This window comes from Ochotona princeps, chromosome 1, assembly GCF_030435755.1.
Source record: "Ochotona princeps isolate mOchPri1 chromosome 1, mOchPri1.hap1, whole genome shotgun sequence".
In the NCBI taxonomy this organism is placed as follows: domain Eukaryota; kingdom Metazoa; phylum Chordata; class Mammalia; order Lagomorpha; family Ochotonidae; genus Ochotona; species Ochotona princeps.
In genome coordinates, this window is record NC_080832.1 from 21,543,498 (window position 1) to 21,564,846 (window position 21,349).

Sequence of the window (21,349 nt, forward strand, 5' to 3'; positions counted from 1 at the left end):
AATGTGGGATTCTCATGGCCTGAGTTGTTCCCACCTGCACTGTGCCTCAGTTTTATGTGGAAGTCATTCCTACTTAGTGCACCATCACCTACACTCACAAAATATCGTTATTGGGTTACTGCGAGTAAGTGACTCGGTTTGGTGATGTAATGCCAGTCGTATGTTTTGCTCACAGGCATATTCTAATTTTCATATCAAGATCGATAATCCTAGGGAAGAGAGAATTTGTGACGAAACCAAAAGGATCCCACAAGTGAAACTGTTTATTTAACTTTCACTTACTCGTATCTGGACCATTGGTATGAAAGTAAGAAAAAAGTTATCAGCTAATTAGATTAGAAATAATTGATTATTCAGTAAAACCATAAATAATATCATATCAGAAGAAATGTGCTTTAAAATGTTAACTTACAGTAAGCTATAGCCTATGACATTTATTGCATCTCTATTGTGTTACAGTTATAATACAAAACAAAAATTTTGGGGTAATTGGAATGTATATGTTCTAAGGAAAATTACTATTAATATGGAGGACAAAACACAACAGCTGCTTTCAACACATAGATGAGATTTGCTAAAGCTAGCTGTTGACTTGCTAGTCTGTTATGTTCTGGGCACTGGCCTAAGAGCTGGGGACATAGCGGAAACAACGCAGTTCCTATGAATCTGATAAACTGTAGTGATCTGCAATGACAAATTATGCTCACGTGCTACTATGTAAATGAAAACGGTGTTAAGAGAGGGGCAGTGGAGGAATGTCATCTTTGGTGATGCCTGGGGAAGAACTTTCTGAGGAGAGGATATTGCATAAGAATTTAACTAATGAAGAGGCATTAAGTCAGTGAAGGAGGTTGGTAGACTCTGGTTGAGAGGAACTGCTTACTTTACAGGCCCTGGGATGGGTAGGGCCGTAGTAAAGACCAAACAAAGAGAACTGCACTTCTGGCTGGAGCACTGAGGACAGAGAGGTAAAATGGAGAGAGTAGGGGTGGGCTGAAGAGGGTACCTATACACCTGTTTTAGAATTTTGATCTTTATCCTAAAATGGATGGAAAGCCATAGACATTGTTGAAGCATGGTGCTTCTAAGGTCAAATGTAGAAATTTACATGATCTATTTTTGGGGTTAAAACTGGAGGGTGACAGGGGTGGATTCAGAATTAATCCAGAGGCTATTGTAACCCTGTGTGTGGATTGCTATTCAGGATTAATCCATTGCTGTGAATTAGAGCAGAGAGGGTAGGAAATCAAGAAATGTGGGGAGACTTAGGAGGCTTCGGGAGGAAAAATAAACAGGACTCGATTAAGAGGTTAGCTATTAAGAGTGAAGGAGAGAGTCCCAAGGGTGTGGCCTGTGAACCTGAGGGGCTGGGGTGCCATTCATTGGGATAGGACTCACTGAACTCACAGCTGTGTTTAGCGGGTGGTGGTTTTTCTCTGAGTGTGTCAAGTTTAAAGTGACTTTGATTTATCCAAGTGGTGATGCTGAAGAAGCCAGTTGAACATCTGAATCTGGAGATTGAAATTTGGGAGCCAGGAGCACACAGCTGGTGTTTGGACTAGGGTGGATGAGGGCATGCGAAGGGGAAAACTGTGAGAAGAGATATGGGACTGAGGTGGAAGGAACGACCACCTCTATGAAATTTTTGTTTTAAAATATGTATTTCAAAGAGCAAGACAGAGAAAGAGTGAGAGAAAAAAGAGGACAGGTTGATCTTTCAATTTGCCATTCTTATCAGTCCAGGTGTTTTGAAATGAGGTAAGATCGTAATGGTGGGTGAACCGACAGACAGGGTGAAGGTGAGGCTGGGACAAGAGGGGGTGACTTTTCTAGTGGAAAATGATGCCTCTTCAGCCCTGTTCTTGGGTTTCGCTTCCTCTGAGGGCCACATTGCGCACCCAGTCTTTATCGTGAATCTCTGTCATCTGTTGTGCTCTTGTAGGGCTGGTTGTTTTCATTTCCTGTGAAGTTCCCTTTCGGCTGGGCTAAGGTGGTCCTGTAGGCACCTCTGGCTTCCAGGACTTGCGGGAAGGTAGCTGCAAGTTTATTCATGCTTGGGAAATGGCTACATAAAGTTGGCTACATGAATTGGTAACTGGTGAGGTGCAAGTTGCTTTCCTCTTCCTTTATGATATTTTCCATTCTCATAGGGTTAGCTAGTCTGTCCTGATACATGGGGTTTTCCCCCGAAACAGGTATTTTTACAGATCTGATATTGTTCATATTTTCAGATACACTGAGACCATTTGAATGATAATACAAAGGAAATGTACTTTTTTAGTGATGCAGAAGCAGTGCTCAAAGTGAAAGTAGCAGCTCTCACTGGGACCCAAGTCTTGAGTTTCTTAGGATGTTGTAGCTCTGTGGGCAAGAATTCAGTACACACTGATGTCTTGTAAAGCTGCTAAGCTAAGCAGTCTGGTTTCCATAAGGCACTCTGGGAATGTGTCAACCCTGGATGGTGGCTGATGACAGCATAATAGGGCAGGTAATAGCCTGGCATTTTTCTGATTTATGTCCACACAGTGTATTTCATAACCAAGTATGAAGTAATTTGATTTTTGCTCTCTTCTTCAGCATGTAGCACAAATAATATTTTCATTTAAACAGGGTTCTGATAGAAATGATTCCAAAACCTTGCCATGCCTCTCACTTTTCTTCTGTACTTTCAGAGCTACATTTTAACACTCTGTATTTTCTGTTAGTAATGAATTCTACCTAGTTATCTTGTCATTAAGAATACACCTTATATCTTTGGTAATGCACCTGAGAAGGCAGACAGAGGAAGATGGCCCAAGTGCCTGGGCCCCTGGCAGTCACATGCGGGACCTTGCTGCCGCTCCGAGCTCCCAGCTTTGGCCTGGACCAGATCCAGCCACTGTTGCTATTGGAAAGTGAACCAGAGGATGGAAGATCTCTTTCCTCCACTTCATAACTCTTTAAATAAATAAATCTTCTTTCAAAATAATCAAAAAAGAAAACATTTCTTTGACCAAATAATCTCAATTCTTCAAATTTATTCTAATAATCAGATACTGAGAAAAATTTCTGGGGATAGATATCTAACTCATTTTTTCTTTAAATCAGTAGGACAGTTTTGTTTGTTTGTTTTGTTAGGGGGCATTTCTGCGGGGAGAATGAGAGACAGAGAGAGGGATCCTCCACCTGCTGGTTTACTTCCTGTGTGGCTGCAGTGGCCAGAGCTGGGCCGATCTGAACCCGGGAGCCGGGGGCTTCTTCTGGGTCTCCCACATGGGCACAGGGTCCCGGGGCCCTGGCGTTCCTCTACTGCTTTCCCAGGCCATAAGCAAGATGGGAAGTGGGGCTACTGGGGCACATATGGAGCTTACGTGCAGACCTGGCACATGCAGGGCAGGGGCTCCAGCCGCCAGGCCACACCGCTGAGCCCTAACTCATCATTTTTGACGGTGAAGATCCAAAGCTACATTTCAACAACAAAGACTAAACTAAATAAATGTAGAATGTTATGTAGAATGTTGGTCTTCAAAAAAAGAAAAAAAGAATACACCTTAAGATCTTAAGCATTTTGTGCAGTGTTTTTTTTTGTTGTTATTTTTTATTTATTTATTTATTTATTGTAGATGTTTGCATCTCACTTAGGAGTGCCTGGATTCATTTCCTCTTTCTGCTTCTGATCCAGTTTGCTGCTAATGTATGCCTTGGGAGGCAGTGGATGAAGTGTTAAGTACCTGGGTCCCTGCCACACATGTGCAAGATATGGATTGAATTCCAGGCTGCTGGCTTCTACCTGGCCAGCCCCAGCCATTGTCATTTGGGGAGTGAACCAGCGTATGGATGGCTCTCTCATTTGCTTTGTCTCTAATTTTGACTTTTGCATAAATAAATAAGACTTAAAAATTAAACAGAAACCATAAACCATATATACATGTATATATATTTTGGATTTGTGGAACTCAATTTACTGCGTTAGATTATGAGAGTGAGCTTAACTGCATTTGAAGAGGGATGTGCACATAGCTCTCAATCAGGGTGAAAACAATGACAAGAGAAGAAACCAGAAGAAGGGAACAAGGGGATTTTGAGGGGAAAGACAAGCATTTCTACCAAAGGACCTTGAGAAAGCTTATGGAAGGGAGTGAAGTTTGTTCAGTGTTGTCATTATGGGTTTAGAACTCTGTGTAGGTAACAGCAGTTGGGTCTGTTGGAGTCTGTGGTTGCATTTTCTTCGTGACACCAGAGTAAGTTCTCCAATCACACTCTTGATGGTCAGCATTGTAGCCACTAGCCTTTGGGGCACTTTACATGTGTTTAGTGCAGCCAAGGAGCTAGATTTTATGTTTTATTTAATGTTAACTTTAAATCTAAACAGACACATGTGCCTGGTGGCTTAGACAACACAGTCAGTGGAAATGTGTGTATAACTGGCCCATTATAGTGATCTTGGGTAATTAAAAGGATCACAAATCAGACACTTTGATTGGTTTTTACTTTCCAGTGTAATTGGTTGTAATGCTGGTATTGAAGCATTGATGAGAACACCAAAGTGCAGTAGCTCAGTAATTAAGAAAGTATAAATCATCCATTAATTAGCAAGTGACTCCCACTCCACATGCCTTCCCTTATTTTCACACACATGAGCCATGTGCGCTCTTGCACACGGACACACACACACACACAGACATATACACCCACTCTTTTAGCAGCTTCTTGAAATGGAGGGAGAGGCATGGTTTTTGAATGGTTTGCTACTTTGAAGGGCAGGTAATGAATTAGTAATCTTTCTGCTGGGGGCCTGTCAGATAAGGCACAGGGTCCTTGAAAGGAAAGGGCCAACTCATCCTGCAGTAAAAAGGTTTTTAGGTGATGGTTTCCTTTCCTATACATTAGGGTATGTTTATTCTTCCATCTGCCTCTGAAGATCGTATTTATTTGTCAATACTGCTTTTCAGGGTGGTCTTTTCAAGCCAGTGTCTCAGCTTTTATTATAATCCTGCATGCTGTTTGCTTTCCCCTCGATGTTAACTGTGGTCCCGGGAGATATGGTTATATGTGTTTTCTGTTTCATCTTCAGTGTCCTCCAGCAATTTTCACACCTCTTCAGGAACCCTTGTCACAATCTCCCCTTTTAGATTCTTCCCCAGACTTGGTTGAAAGTCTCCCTTTCCAAGTCCTAGCTGTATTCCATTCTGTTCTGTTCGGGGCTTGTCTCTACTTCACTGAGGATGTATAAACCCATTGTACACCAGACTTCCCGAAGTATGGCTTATGTATTGCTGCACTTCAGGTCTTTTACTTACGCCTCTGGTTTGTGTTCCTGATTAGGATTGAAAAATCCCTGGAACGTGGCAGCTTTTAAACTTAATTTTCTTTAACTTTTTAAGCTTGGTTTTTTCTAGTGCTTTGTAGAAAAATGGTACTGTAAAAATTGTTGCAGGCTGATGGTGAAACAGCTTGGACTTTAAGTCTTGCAATAATATCTTTAATACATACGCTTGGTAGTTTTGATCAGTGGTTGCAGGGTGTACCATGAACACCAGTTTCTTAAAATGCCCTAAAAATGCATATCCTCAGGTTCTGTACTTATGATTCAGTATGTCTGGAGTGGAGCATAGGAAATCAGAATCTTAACAGGCAAGTCAGGTGATCTGTAGACTGTTTTTTTGAGCAATCATGGTCTATACAAGAAGACATTATTTAAATAAAATTTTTTGTGATACAGTTCTGTAGGCTCAGGGATTTCCCCTTTCAACTTTCCCATGTACCCAGCCCCCAGCCCATATTATTACAATAGTATAGTCCTGCAGCAACAGTCACAAGTGCATTATTCTTCTATTTATGTGTATTATGACATTGTAGGTGTAGATAATTGTAGAGAGTCCAGCATCCTATTGTCAAGGTATGTAAGATTTATTTATTTGAAAGACAGGGTTATAGAGAGTATACATATGTGTGATCGAGAGAAATAGAGAGTGTGTGTGTGTGTGTGTGTGTGTGTGTGTGAAATTTTTCGTCTGCTGGTTTGCTCCCCAAATGGCCACAGTGGCCTGGCCTGGGTCAATTGGAAGCTAGGAGCCTGTATTTCCATCCAGGTCTTTCACATGGGTGACTGGTGCTCAAAGAGTTGGGCCATCTTCCATTGCTTTCACAGGCACATTTTAGCAGGGAGCTGGATTGGAAGTGGAGCATCTGGGACTTGAACCAACACCCATATGGGCATCCAGTTCCCTGGAGCACAACACTGATCCCCAAAACCACCATTTCTAATGAGTCTAATGAGAGAACTTCGTGGTAGTAGGGACATTGTATCCAGGTAGAAGTGTTGGTTTTTTTTTTTTATTATTATTTCTGTTTTAGAAATAGAAGTGTGAAATTTTATTTCCTTAAATTACCTTCTTAAATGTGTGTCAGAGTTGGTTGGGTAGCAGAAATAGCAGAAAGAATACATGGATAATCCATGAAATGATTTCATCAAACTAACTGATACAGAACACCTATTGCCTTCATCCAGAGCTTATTTGTCCTTATTTCAGGATTAGAGGCTTGATGACCCGGTCAGCTAGAGAAGACCAGGAGCAGTGTAAGGAAGGGGAAGGAGGTCACTGGTGAGGCATGAAGACTGCAACTGTGGTAGCTGACAACTAGCAAGAGTGAAATAGGCTAACTATAAAAATCAGAGGTTAGATCTTTGATGACAGACAATACAGGCCAGCGGGGAAAGGAAGAACTGAGGGAGATGAGCACATGCATGTGTCTCAATGGCTGCACAGGTGTTCGTGAGAACTACTTTCGGTTAACCATAGTGGCCGAGTGATGTTTCTGTTCAGCTTCTGAGACGAGGGTTGAGAGCATACCTGTTCCATCTGATACCACATTTCCAGAGCTTGATGTAGTATTTCATTCATGGCAGAAGATTCATAAGGCTTTGTGTAGATTGTCATAGTAAACCAAATAAGTAAAGTATCATAATCTGTGCCTGAAAATGGCCTTAAGAAATTCCTGGTGATAAGGAGAGGCAGGTTTACTTTGCACTTTTAGATACATGTAATCCCCCAAATGTTTGTTAGATGAAAACTTCTTTGACAAGCCCAAGAACTCTGTTCTTGAGCATTCTTGATTTCTTCCCTCTTTGCTCATCTTTAAGTAATCTTGGAATGAATGGGGTTGGCTTATTTTTCAGATTACAAATGACCATGTAGTTAGTTATAGAATAAAATCTTTGAACATCAACCAGTGTACACTATACCAATGCCATATAGACACAACATATCTTTAAAAATAGACTTGTTTTATTTTTAATTGAAAGGCAGAGTTCCATAGAGAGATGAGAGGGGGAGAGAGAGAGGGAGAGTTTTGCACCCGTTGATTCACTCACTTTCCAGTTGTCTGCATGAACTGAAGCTGAACAGATCCACGCTGATCCAAAGTCTGGCGTCAAAAACTTCTTCCAGGTCTCCCATGTGTGTGCAGGGGCCCAGGCCGTAGGCCATACCTAGCTGCTTTCCCAGGCCATAAATATGGAGCAATATAGCATATTTTAGTCTTTACATTTCTATATATAAATAGAAATGTGTGAATATAGGTAGAAATGTGTGTATACCAATGAAGATGTTTTTTCCTATATAGGTAATGTTGAGTCATATTTTATTTGGATAATTATTGTTTAATACATCGTAATTGTTTCCTTGGATCACAGTCAATCTATTAAAAATAGATATTGTAACCTGCATACTAATTAAGAAAATACATATTATCTGTGAGGCAGACACATGGGCTCCATATGGCAAAGCAAACCATATTTAGATAACCCTAAAATTATATACCTGCTCTCCAAGTATCTCAGATTTTATTCTTTGAACTTCCAGCTTAGCAGAGTTTGGTTTACTGAAGAAGGAAAAAATTTGGATATTATATAAAATAGGTTTTTTTATATCTGTGTTTTAACTGGTTGTGTAGAACTTGTAATTTGTTTTCTTGGGGAATAGGATTGTACAGGAGGAAGGAAGAGCTGAAAGAAGTCTTTCCATAGATCTATGTTTTCCATTGTGTCAGTTTCTGAAACTCATTCAACAAAATGAGTGGGTCTGAAGACACTAAATTATAAAAATTTAGCCCTCAATGTCCCATTGGCATATTTAATTCTAGTCTAAACAACTTTCTCAAACTTCTTTGGCTCTTGCATAGTTTCTGTTTCCTTCCCAAGCAAATGTCCTAGCAAACAATTCTTCAAGTAGCTGTTGTGATTTTGCCAATGGGGAGGAAACTGTATAAAACAAGGCTGAATCCTACGTTATGTGAGTTCTCAGGAGGATGCAACCTAGTATTGGTAATTAAGACTCAAGCATAACAAACTCATACTAGAAGACAGAATATGCAAAAGAGATACAGAAACCAAATGAGATCAAAGTTCAGAGAGATAGATGATGACCATTTATAGGAAGCAGGCATGTTTATTGTAAGATGTGGGCCTGCAGGCTTTGATAACATTTTTTGGGGAAAAATGGGAGCTGGTAGTCCCAGTGGAGTTAGTATTATAAATCAAATAGGAACACAACATATGACTGCTTAAGGGCTCAGACAACATGAAAGCAATTCCCTCTGGAGTCATGTGGCATAGTGTCCCTAAGTGAAAGCCGGGAAGCAGTAAATATACAGGCAGGTGGTCAAAGAATTCTAAGTAATATAGCTTGGATTACTGGATCTGTTGTGATCCTAAATGATTGAGTGAAGTTGCTTTACCTGTTTCATCAGCTTTCCTTGAACCAAAAGACCTCTACTCTCTCTCACTATACATATATAGTGTGTGTGTGTGGTGTGTATACACCTTTATATGAATTATATATATACATGTATACACACATATATATGTATATATATAATTTTTCTCAATTCAGTTTGTAGGAGGAGTTGAGGAGGATAATCTTGAGTAATGGAGCTGCTCTAAATTTCAGAAAAATGATTCATTATCAATATCAGGGAGCTTTGAAAACATGAGCAAATTAAATTGGAAGACAATACAATGTTTCCAGCAAACTTTTGATGTGCTTCTGTAAAGGGTGAAATGAATTGAGAAGCAGAGCAGTTGTTAGACTTTAGATATGTTTAAAGTGGTTCTAGGCATCGTAGGTAAAGTTACTGCTTGTGGCATCGGCATCCCATATGACTGCTGGTTTGAGTCTTGATTGTTCCACACGCTATTCTGATTCCTGCTATTGCGCCTGGGAAAGTAGAGTAAGATAGCCCAAGTATTTGGGTCCCTGTGCCCACATGGGAGACCCAGAGGAAACTCCTGGTTCCTGGTTGCAGTCATGCTCAGCCCCCACTATTGTAGGTATTTAGCAAGTGAACTAGCAAATGAAAGATCTTTGCTTCTTCCTCTCTATACCTCTGTAGCTCTGCATTTTAAGTAAACAAATAATCCTTTAAAACATAAAGAAGGTCCACTTTTTCAAGTCCATCAGAGAGAAGTTGGAGTTGACCATCAAACTGAAGTTCTAGGGTAAGTGATCCACTTGTACCTCAATACCATCTTTATCACATGAAAACTTGATATTTTTTATTTGACATTGTTATTAATAAGCTTCAGTTTCCAACTTTCACCATTCATAGCCTGTCTTTTCTCTCTGTTACATGCTCTCTGCAGGATCTTTTGCAAGTAGACCTTTTTGAATTGATCCTGGGCCTGGGCTTTTCCTGTGCACTGTCCAGAATGTAGCCTGTTGATCAAAGCTGCTTGTTTCTGGGTCCTGCTTCTATTTTTAAACTCAAACTCTGTGAATCAGGTGTCCAAGAAGGAAGGCAGTTAATAGACTGTTGGAATAGGATAGAGGTGAAAATGGAAATTCATTTATTCATTCATCAGTTGTTTATTGAAGACTACTGAAGGCAGTACTGGCTTTGCGTGGTTTTCCTGTTCACCTGTGTGTATCACTGCGACTGATTCTCTCCTCAAGTTCTCCAAAGAGTTCAAGATTTCTTTACAAAAGCTGAGTGTCTCTTTACTGTAGCTGCAAGACCTCGGAGAGTGTTCGAAGATGGCAACCTGGGAATAGCAGGAGCTGATTTATTTTTGGTTGCCAGATATTTTCAAGCTGAGAGCTCAACGTGATTTGGTAACATGTACTGAACTCCCATAGAAATGATGGATGTGGTATAATTAAAAGGGAAAGAGTGGACATTTGCGTACTGGATATGAAACTCTTTGGAACCTTGGGCAAGGATTCATTCCTCCAACAATATGGTTATGCGATGAATCGCCCTCAGTATTGTTTCCCGTAGAATTTTAAGTCTTGCTCTGTTTAAGTAGATCTGGACACTGATGATTTTTCTTTTGAAACATTAGTTGTGTTATGGTAATTATGGGTCAGTGTATTTAGGAGATTTTGTTGCAGTGTTCACCAGATTACCATAATTCACTTGTTCTAGATAATTTTTCATCTTACCAGCATTGTTATACCACATAAAGAAAAGACATGCAACTAATCTAGTCAATCAAGTTGATTACTAATTTTTCCTTGTATATTCTCTGATAGTCACATTTGAACATTTGAAATAGTTATAATCATGATATTGACATATTCATTATTTTCAAAATCATTTCCATTTTACTAATTTTCATATTCTAATTAAGTGGCTGCATAATTCTGATGCAATTTACTTATTGTAATTTTCTTGGAATCTCCTTTTTTTCCTGGCTATTCACATTTTTTTTCCTGTGGGATCACTTGTCAAACTATATGAATGTTGTTATTGCGGTTCGTCCTTGTTTTCCGTTTTTGTCACAACCATGCTAAAGCAATAACTTTCATGGCATTCTTGTCTTGGTTTGCCTTTTAAAAATAGTTGGTGAGGTTTCTTTATTACTTATGTTTCTTCTCCTGATTTGTGATATTCATCTTAATTTTATTTTTCTGCTTATTTTTAAAAAGTATCTGTAAGCTCTTAATATTTTATCATTTAAGCTTTTTTGCCTTCTAATGTGATTTAATTTTTGTTTTGTAAGTTAAACATTTTAAGTTTAGACTTTTTTGGTTTATCTGTTTCTGACTATTGTTTTTTTTTTTTTCTGAATGCTTTCAAAAGCATTGTAGATTGTATGGTTTTCTGAGTATCATTCTTCATTTTACTTCTTGGTCTTTTGTCAGCTGGTTTAGATTCTTATGGACTTACACATTCTAGCATCATGAAATGGCGTGATTGAGAGGAATTCCTCATCAGTATTGATAGTAGAGAATGTAATATCCACAGATTATAATACAGCTTTATGAATTGAGACTTTAGGAATTACATAAAGTAACTTCTGAATACTGCTAGTAAATTAAGAAACATATCTACTCTGAGGTTACAACAACTAAAAGAATGAAATTTATGCAGCACCTTTACAAGTACTTCATATTTGGAAATCACTTTTCCTTATGTTCTTTGTCACTACTTTCCAACATTTTTATTTTACATTTTAAGTGATAATGACATTACAGTATGATTTTTAAATTACTTGTTATTTGCCAAATTATTTCAGCAAGTCCTCATTGGTTACCTAAATTATGCCCAATTATTGATTTTCTTCTTATGGGGCTTAGATTCTGTTATGTTAGTGGGATGTTCATTTGGAATTTTTATTTAGTTTACTTAGTTTTGTAATTATTTTTAAACAACCTATATAATCTGATACATGTTTAGTATATTCATTGATAGTTGAACAGTGTATTTCTTAATTCTCTTTATAGATGAGAATTCAGTGTATCCTCTAATATTTTATATAGGGGAGAGAGGATTTTAAAAATATAATAGAAGATAGTTTATCCTTAAACAGTAGGAGAAGACAAATTGAAATGTCAAATATTTAAGATAAATGGACAAAGTATTCAAAATAGTTAAGAATATTTAATCTAATTGATTTTAACAAATCATAACATGAGAGAGGAGTGTGCTTGCTTTGTACTTGTGGCACATCAACCTACTGTTATCCTAATTCATCAGCTATAATAACTGTGGTTTGCTCATGGCTAGTTAGCTAATATACAATAGATGGGAAGAAGGGAGGAGGGTCTCACATTGAACTGATACAATTAGAAGGCCAAGAATGAATTTGGAGATGTAAAACTAATGGATAGTAATCCACTCACACGGTATTATAGGTTATGGCTTTTATGCATTAATATCTCAGTCTTTGTAGAGACGGTCTCATGTGTTTTTTAGCTTTGGAGAGTCAAAAAAGACCTGTAATTTCTTTGCTGGGATCATTGGGTTGCCTTAGTTTCATTCAGAACAAAAGGCACGAATAACATCCACACGGAGTTATGCTTTTAGATCTCAGTATACGGATCGGGAAATTTATTAGCTGCATATGTGTGCTAGTGTTTGGAATAAAATGCCATTCGCCTCTGATTCTGCATCTACTGTATTTTCTCATAAGCTTTATTTTGGCTTTTCACGTGTGATATTGTGTTGTTTAGCTTGAACAACTGATTTACAGGGAACTAGCTCATTACAGTACATTTGACACTGTTACCTTTTTTTACTCTAGTATTATTTTCAAACTCTTGATTACTAAATTTCCTAGAAATGGTTTCTAAAAGAACTTTGTAAAATGGATGGATCAGTCATCTTTAAGGATGTTTACTATAACAGATTGAAAATAAAAGTGTCGTGTGTGCACTTAGATCCATCTGTGTAATTTCCTACTTCTTCATAAGGGGTGCTCTGTTAAATCCCGGTTGAAATTTAGACAAGGCAAATTGAGTATCTAAACCTAAAAAAAGTGTTGCAAGTTGAAGTTTTGTGTTTGGTCTGAAGAGGGTGTGCTTGCTGGGTTTTGCCAGTCCTTGTTTCTGTCCCCACTCTGCAGCCCTTTGTGGACATTGTGCTTGTATGGAGAGAATAGTGATCTCTTTCAGGACGCTTTCCACAGAAGTCTTCTGAGCTACAGTGGGAATAGGAAATTGCTACTGAGACATGCTTTATTTTGGGGGTACTTTGCTGTGGTACAATCATTGACAATCATACAAGAGACGAGTGGAATAGATGAGAAAGGCTAGCATTGGGGAATCTAAGAAGATGTAATCAGTCTTTTGTTGTGTTTCATTAAGTTTTAATTCAAGACATCAGAACCCGTGTTTGAGAACCACTGGAGTATTGAGTATTAAGAGTTCACAAAATTGAATTATCCGAGTGAAAGACTCTTTGTGTGTGTGGAGTACCATGTTGTGGGTCAGAATTTCTTGAATTTACTCTTGACAAGAAAGTCCTTGAGCCTGTAAAATGATGATTGTTGTTACTATGTGATGCAGATGGCGGGGACTAGTGGGCTCAAGTGTATATTCAACCACCAAGGGCAGATGTGTGGAAAATGTTATGTTTACTGCCAGAACAATTACATTTTCTTTTTGTTTGGAGTATCTTCCATGTAGGATTACAACATTTGCTGGTTTTTAGCGCTTATGCTTGAAGAAGCCCAAAGTTCTACATTCTGTGGGTGCGTACTGCTGTATTGTATGGTAGTAATTCTACACGTTACTTGTAATAAAGGGGAAAACTTTGGAGAAAAGATCTGCGTGTTTATAGCTCCCAGTTTTACAATAAGGGAACACTGTTGGGAGTTCTAAAATAGCTCCACAAGATCAGTAATTAAGATAGTCGACTGTTCCCCAGCCCCTAACATCCTGTTTCATCACAAATATTTATCATTTTTTTCATCGGTTCTCCACCCACCTTGTGGGCTGTTGTGGTTGCTGACACCCAGCCAAGAGGCTGGGGAATGCCTGTCCACAAGCAGCCCGGGGTGTCTGGTTGGGGTGCTCAGAAGGTCTTGAGTATTGTAGCATTGAAACTGAGTAATCCTATTCATGTCATTGCCAGATTCATCAGCAACGTGCTGTTGCTAGTCATAATGAAAATATACAGTTTGTGGTAAGAAAACAGAAAAAACCCAGAAGCGTACAGTATTTAAAGATGTGATTCTGAGGTGGCCTGAAAGTGTCACAAAAAAAATGAGACAAAAAAAATTATTATCTAAAGAAAATGAGTGTTGAAAAAAGCTAGTCTGTTTAAGTGTTGGGCTAGTAGTTTTCAAGAAGTTTGGTTTTCCTGAGAAGTTCATATAATATAATTAGCTGCTCACTTACAAACAGTGGATAAAGCATAAAATACAATGTGATATACGAGACCAGTAGGGTAACATAGTTTACGGACACATGATGTACTTATTACAGATGGGATGGACATTTTTGAAGGGTATTGGCCAGAAATATTGCTTGGGGTTATGAGTTTGTAGGCAGAAAACCACACAGGTGATGTGCCTGTGTGGTTGTATTCTGTTTGGGGGAATATCCCATGAACATACTTCATGCTGTTTACCTTGATTTATTGGTTGAGGTAGAAATCAACCAGGCTTTTCCACTGGAAGTGCTGCATTTCCTTTTCTGGATTCTGTACTTTCGAAGTCCGTCTATACTTCAGGGGGAGAAATCTGCATTTATTTCTTGAAGGGAAGGGCTGTCTATATTTCACTGGTTGATTGATTTTAGTATGAACTCCTGAGTTTTTTTTTCTTTGAGTCATCCAAAGCTATCAGTTAATTTTGCTTTCCATCATTCATTTTCCAATTATCTACATCTTATTGTGCTGAGCACACCGGTATCTGGTGTTACAATCACCTGTTTGCTTCACTCACTTTCCAAACGGATAGAGTCAGTTTTGCTGCCCTGGCTAAACTTAAGGTCATTTTCATAGTCACATTCTGATAATATTTTGTGGGAGGAGAAATCATAATGCAAAACTTCTTGTCAGCAGATTGGCGAATTTACCTGAGAAATTGAGACTCAAGATTATGAGAATGTGTGGCTAAGACCGAAAGCAGATTTCCAGGTAGGAAATTAAGTCCATTTTCTTTAATTCCTTTGCACTTTGTTTTGCAAAAGTCAAATCACTATTTTCTTTGAAGATGCAAAATCCAAAAAGAAGAGAAATGTAAATATTTTATTAGGAAACAACTTTATTGAGGTTTTATTAGGAAATCAACTTTGTGTTCTTTTGTAGATTCTTTTATTTGATTGCCAAACAGCAGGGTTGAAGCTAGGCTTTGAAGTGAGATCCAAAAGGAACTGTATCTATGTTTGTTAAAAGTAGTCTAGATATGATTTTGGTTCTTGAAACCTGTTTAAGGAGTAATCATATTATGAATAATATTGTGATTGGTCAAGTCACAGAAAACAGCTACTGGCTATAGAATTTTACGTGTCGCCCATTGTGTTTATTAGGTGTGCTTTAATTTAAGGTTTTTCATAAAATCCCCTAGATGTGATAAGTCACACACTGATGGAAAGGGCAGGCATGTGGGGAATAACACGGATCATATAGTATGTGACATATTTTGGGGTACTGCTTTCACAAAAATAAACGGTTGTCCAACAGCTTCCATCATGATAATATCAAGTAGGGAATTAAAAGATACACAGACTGCAGTCAGAACACGAGGACAAGCAATTGGAAATCCGAAATGCCAGTGGAGTTAGTATTACGCAGTGATTCTTACCTCTGCTATTACAGGTATAAAAGCAGTATGATCCTTCCTTGTAAACTGCAGAGGCTTCAGCTCCATGGCAACAGGACCTATTCTGTCAGAGGGTGTGTATACACAAATGCATTCAAAGCACAGGGTTGAGAGTGAAGTTTGGGGAGGATAAAACCCAACCCTTCAAGTCTTGCCCACACATTTTTATGTGTCTATTATAATAAGGCCTTTGTGCAAAGAAGCCTGATAGAAGTTCATGTCAGCTGCTCTCTGGTCTTTTACATGATCTAGCCCTCGACACCCACTCCCTCGCTCTGTGGAAAGGAAGCAAGAAAAGGCAATTCAAGAATGCTATTGGGAGAAAAAAAAAAATCTCTCTTCTGGGAATGTCAACATAGTTACTTGCTTTTCGGTGTCTCTGGCGGGCATTTGGCTGCTGCTTTTCACAGTCTCCTACTGTGGAGAGCCGGTACATTGTAGGCTTCTCGTGCCTGGTGAGAACCACTCTATCTCCTCTGTGGGACAGAGTGCTCTCTGTAGGTCTTCCACTGTCCTTCCTTTCTTGGAGGTGCTTATGGCACCGGGTGTGAGGAGTGATTGGCCAGTTAAGCATTCCTTCCCACAGTTTCCTGGCCTCTGGCTCAATCCTCAGAGAACACATTTCTTCTCTTGCTGTGCCTGAGCCATGCACATCCCCAACAGTCCTACTAGCCCTTTGCGTAGTTTTTCCAGTAGGAAAAGACAGCATCACTATTCGACTGTTTTTATGTGTTAGATTCCTGTGCTGCATCTTGGAAATGATAGAACAGCCTGGAAAATGTTTATTTTTTGCTGTGTTCTGATTTAGTTGATCCAGGGCATGGATGGAATGTTATGCTCTTTCCTGGTTCACTCTGAGAATAATCTCTACTAAGCCTCAGACAATTTTTATTCTCCCTAATATTTGAGACCCAGTATTATTGATTATCTCCACTAGATCCAGGAGCTTAGGATCCAAGAAATATCCTATTTTTTCTCTCCTGAATTGAGTCCCTGTCTTTGACACCACAGATGCTCTGGTGGTTCTGGGAGATTATTGATGAGAGGCCTGGGAAGATAGGAGATAGTGTGTTCATGAGAACAAGAACACAATAGCTAGATGTTTTCAGCTTAAACCTTCATCAAAGACTAATGAATGATTCTCATCCCTCATTGTTTCTGCTTGGGCATTTTCTTCGAATTTACTTTTAAAAATAAATGATCCCAAACTAAAATTATCTATTCCATAAAATTGATTGAATTTTCATAATTCACTTGCTCAAGCATTTTTGACTTGTTGTTTGTGTGTGCACCTGGGCGTGTTAAAAAAAGAGTAAGCATGAACTGCAAACATTGTGGTGCGTTGTGAAATGGGTTACAGGACAAGGATGTGCCAAGTTTTTATCTGTGACGTGAAAGCAGTTCATCAGCTTTGCCGGAGGGACTTGGGGAAGGAACACATGCTTGTCCTGCACTTGCAGTACAGGGAGGGCATTCCAGGAAAACAGAGCCCTGGCATGCACAAGTTTAGAGGCACGGAAACAGCAGGCTGCTCCCCTGAACAAAAGGTCTTCTGGCTGGATTTCAGGGTTGAGGTGGGGGGTGGGGAGGGCGGTGAGTGGACTTACAAGGGGAGAAGCTGGAACCCTTGGCATTGACTAGGTCCAGGTGCCTATGCCAGGCTGCTGTGTTTGAACTCTATCCTGTAGGTAGTACAGACATGACTTATATTTGCATTTTGTAAAGATCTCTCAGGCAGCATCACAAGAATAAATTAGAGGAAACCATACCGGGGTTTAGGAAGACACGGTGTGAAGACAATTAAAGTTAATCTTCAAAAGAAAAAATAGAAAAACCTGAATGTGTGCTATGATATTGAGATTAGTGAGCACAGGACAAATTGCCAACCTTGGGAAACATCACTGAGTGACTGAGTCAGTGAGCCAGTGAAGGCAGAGAAGGAAATCCAGAGGTCTGTAACCTGGGGCACACAGTGGATAGTGATCACCTCCCCTGGGGTGAGGAAGATTGACAAGCCTTTGAGAAAAGCTATGTCCTGTGAAAGATCTCTAGCTTTGGAATAAGAACTTTCAATTTTACTTCTCTATCTTATCACCTCTGCATTCTTATGTCAAGTACTTAACTTCTGGGGCTCATCTTTTTCTGGTCCGTAACTTGGGGGCAATAATTACTGATTTACAGGCTGTGATAAAGAGATTATCTGAGGCAGATACTGCTGCATGGCTTGTAAAGTTGCTGCCTGCAGCATCAACATCCCATCTGGATGTCAGTTCAAGTCCCAGCTTTTCCACTTCCTACCCAGCTCTCTGACATGCCCCTGGGAATGCAGCAGAAGGTGACTAAGTGCTTGAACCCTTATACCAACATGGGAGACCTGGAAGAAGCTCCTGGATCCTGTCGTATCAGCCCGGTTCCACGCATTCTGGCCATTTGGGGAGTGAACAGGTGGAAGTCTCTCTCTCTCTCTCTCTCTCTCTCCTCTCCATCCCTTCTTCTCTATGTAACTCTGCCTTTCAAATAAAGATTTGTTTTTAAGCGGTAATCTATGCTAAGCTCCAGACTCAAAGCCTTTTCTTAGATAAAGGGCAGATTAATATAATCAGTTTCTGTAGGCAGATATCAAGACCTGGAACTCGGAGAGAGGTTGCAAAAGCGGACTTCAGAGTCAAGAAACAGAAAGAGAACAGACTGAATCAGGGCTGAGATGCTCTGCCATTCAGTTCTACAGAATTCTCTCTTGGGAGCCACAATGTGCTAACTAGCTGCCGATCTAGGGAAACAAAGATGAAGACATTTTAGATCTCACCTCAAGAATCTCACAGTCAATAGAGAGACCAAGAAGGGCATCCAACATATATATCCAGATGTTTTTAAAAGGGTGTAATGTAACATACCAAAGGGAGCATCCAAAAGTTTATGGAAAATGGTATTAAAGTTTAAGATTTTAATTTTTTTAGTGTAAGATTTTGTTTTCCAATCCATGCATGCAAGGGGTTTAAAAAGTGTGTATTATGGAAAAAAGAAACCAAAACTATGCATGGATTTTAAAGTGTTTTTGCACCGAGATAGTCTTATCTTTTGATTTTACTTTCCATGACCTCTTTGTGTACCCTTCTTCATATATATATTCGTATATATATATGAAGGGTACACGGGAGCTCAGGAGATACAAGGCAAGGAGTTAGCCACTAAACTATCATTCTGGCCCAACCACAATGGTAGTTTTAATTTTCTTTGATGGTTAGTGAGATTTGGCCCCTTTTCATATGTTTTTGGCTACTAGAGACTTTTATAAAGAGCCTGTTATAGCTGCTTGTCCACTCTCTGTTGGGGCGTCTGTTATAGCATTAATATTAAGCAATTATCACAGAGAACTGCTCTAGCACTGCAGTTAGGGTTCAGCACCCTCCTATTCCATGCCTCCAAGGAGCTGGTAATGTTGCCCGCTCTTTCAGGATGCCTAGATGTGCCTAGGACAATGAGATGACAGACTGCAGTAGAGGCAGGACTCAGGAAGCACTTTTCTGTCCATGTGATTCTGTTTGTATGTGCTACAAGAGAGGGAAAATTGGATGATGATTAGGAGGAAGTCTGGAACTGCTACATTGCCTGGAGCTTTAGAAAAAAATTTACAGCGACTGAAAGAGGACAGCTTTTAATTTCCTGAGTAGAAATTAGGCACTGTGGGACATTTTTTGAAGAACTGTGTGTGTGTGTGTGTTGGGGTGTGTGTGTGTGTGTTGGGGTGTATAAGTAGAAGTGATTCATTTGTTTGGGAAAACTGATCTGTGTTGAGGAAAATGGGACCATTTGAATTTGCTGCTGGAGAAATTGAGCGCACAGCCTGATGAAAAGAGAAGGCTCAACATCAGGGAGCAGGAAAGGAGATTTGTCTCCCTGGCTGCTGATTTTCCTCAGCCCGTGAGTAGGTAGGTGGCCATGGAACGCCATGGAACACAAAGTGTGAGGGTCTGATGCTGAGTGAGTTTTCGCGTGGGTTGTGTAGGGCAAGGTGAGGAGGGAGGCAGGAGCTGGTGATAAAGAGTGCAGTGGTTCACAGTGGCATTTAGAAAGGATAGTGAAAGAAGCCCAGACGAGGAGATGAGGGCTGGGGCAGGGAGAACAAAAAGAGGAAGCTGAGGGTGTGTATATCTGTGAGGATGAAAAGCAAGCAATATAGAGGGAAGATATCAGATTGGGTGATATAACGAGGTAGGCCACAATCATCTGAATTCCATATTGGGTTTTAAGGGATATATATAACATTTAGATTAAGTCTCGAAATAAGTGGCACTTGTTGCTCATATTGTCAGTAAATAATAGCTCTTTTCCAAATGCAGAGTTCTAAAGTTTAATTTCAATATTATTATTATTTTTTTCTAACGCTAACCATTAGTTGGTTCAACAAAGTGGGTTTTTTTGTTTTTGTTTTGTTTTTGTTTTTTTTTTTTTAAGATTTATTTTATTTTCATTACAAAGTCAGATATACAGAGAGGAGGAGAGATAGAGAGGAAGTGGAGCTGCCGGGATTAGAACCAGCAGCCATATGGGATCAAGGCATGGACCTTAGCCACTAGGCCACGCTGCCGAGGCCCAAAGTGGTTTTTGATAATGAGGGTTAGTGGGGTGGACCCACTTGGTCAGATTTTACCACAATACAAAACACTAGAAGTGAATCTTACCTCAGTGAATCAGCTGCAACAGGTTGGCTACGGAGAAATGGTAAAGCAGTTACATGGGGAGTCCTTGCTTGACCCATGCCCAGTTTTCCAGTTGTGTTTTCTCCTTGCCATACATATGTTGAAACAGCACTTGAGAGTGTTAAACTCTTTGGTTTAAATTTAGTGTGTAGATGGCTAGTGCAATGGCTCAACGGCTAAGTCTTTGTCTTGCAAGTATGGAGATCCCATATGGGCCCCAATTCATGGGTGCCACATCCTATCTAGCTCCCTGCTTATGGTCTGGGGAAACAGTAGAGAATGACCTAAAGCCTTGGGACCCTGCATTTGCATGGGAGACCTGGAAGAAGCTCCTGATGCCTGGCTTTGGATCAGTTCAGCTCTGGCCATTGAGGCCACTTGGGCAGTGAACCAGCAGATGGAAGATCTTTCTCTCTGTCTCTCCTTCTCTCTTTAAATCTGATCTGTTTTTCCAATAAAAAACAAATCTTGAAAAAATTAAGTTTAGTACATAGAGTTCGCAATTTTATGTGAGACTCTTAATGGAAGTCTGAAGAGTCAAGTGTATATTTTTATGACTAACACATGCACGTCATTTGATGAAAAAGACCTTAGTGGAAGATTTATTTTAGTATGTAGAGAATTTACCTGAGCAACTTGCTGATAATTGTAGATTTGGGGGCCCAGCCCTGAAGATAATGATGTGGGCTGTCCATGGATTCACCCTTCGGAAACCTACTGTTAAGCTTCTAATTTTGCAAAATTGCTGAGGTACTAGGCACCATCCTATATCATTTGACTAAGGAACAAAATAATCAACAAGAAAAAGGAAATTGAAAGCAAAACAGATGAAACAAATAAGATAGAGGAAAGCAAGGAGAAAGGTAAGAACCTAAGTACTGAAGAAACATTTCTATTGATTCTTTTGTTATAAAAGATATATTTCAATGAATCCTAGATAGTATCATGATTTTAAGATAATGAATGAAAAATAATGTGAAGTGTGTATGATTTTGTAGAGAAAAATAAAGAGATTACTAAATTGGTCATGCATTTAAACTAAGTATTAAAATGACAATGTAGCTGTTTCGTTTTTCTGACAATCTTTTAGGTTGCAATGTGATGAATGTACTATTTGTGA

General features: G+C 39.4%; 1 protein-coding gene across 6 annotated transcripts in view; it reads left to right on the forward strand.

The window, feature by feature from the left end:
- HIVEP2 (HIVEP zinc finger 2) overlaps positions 1–21,349 on the forward strand; it is a 191,847-nt gene that overhangs the window by 28,415 nt on the left and 142,083 nt on the right. For 3 of the 6 annotated variants that reach the window (XM_058669217.1, XM_058669284.1, XM_058669330.1), the window contains exon 2: positions 14,770–14,844. The exons of the other annotated variants lie outside the window; for them this stretch is intronic. The gene's annotated coding sequence lies outside the window, so the exon portion shown is untranslated. The remainder of the gene's footprint in view (positions 1–14,769; positions 14,845–21,349) is intronic. 6 annotated transcript variants of the gene reach the window in all.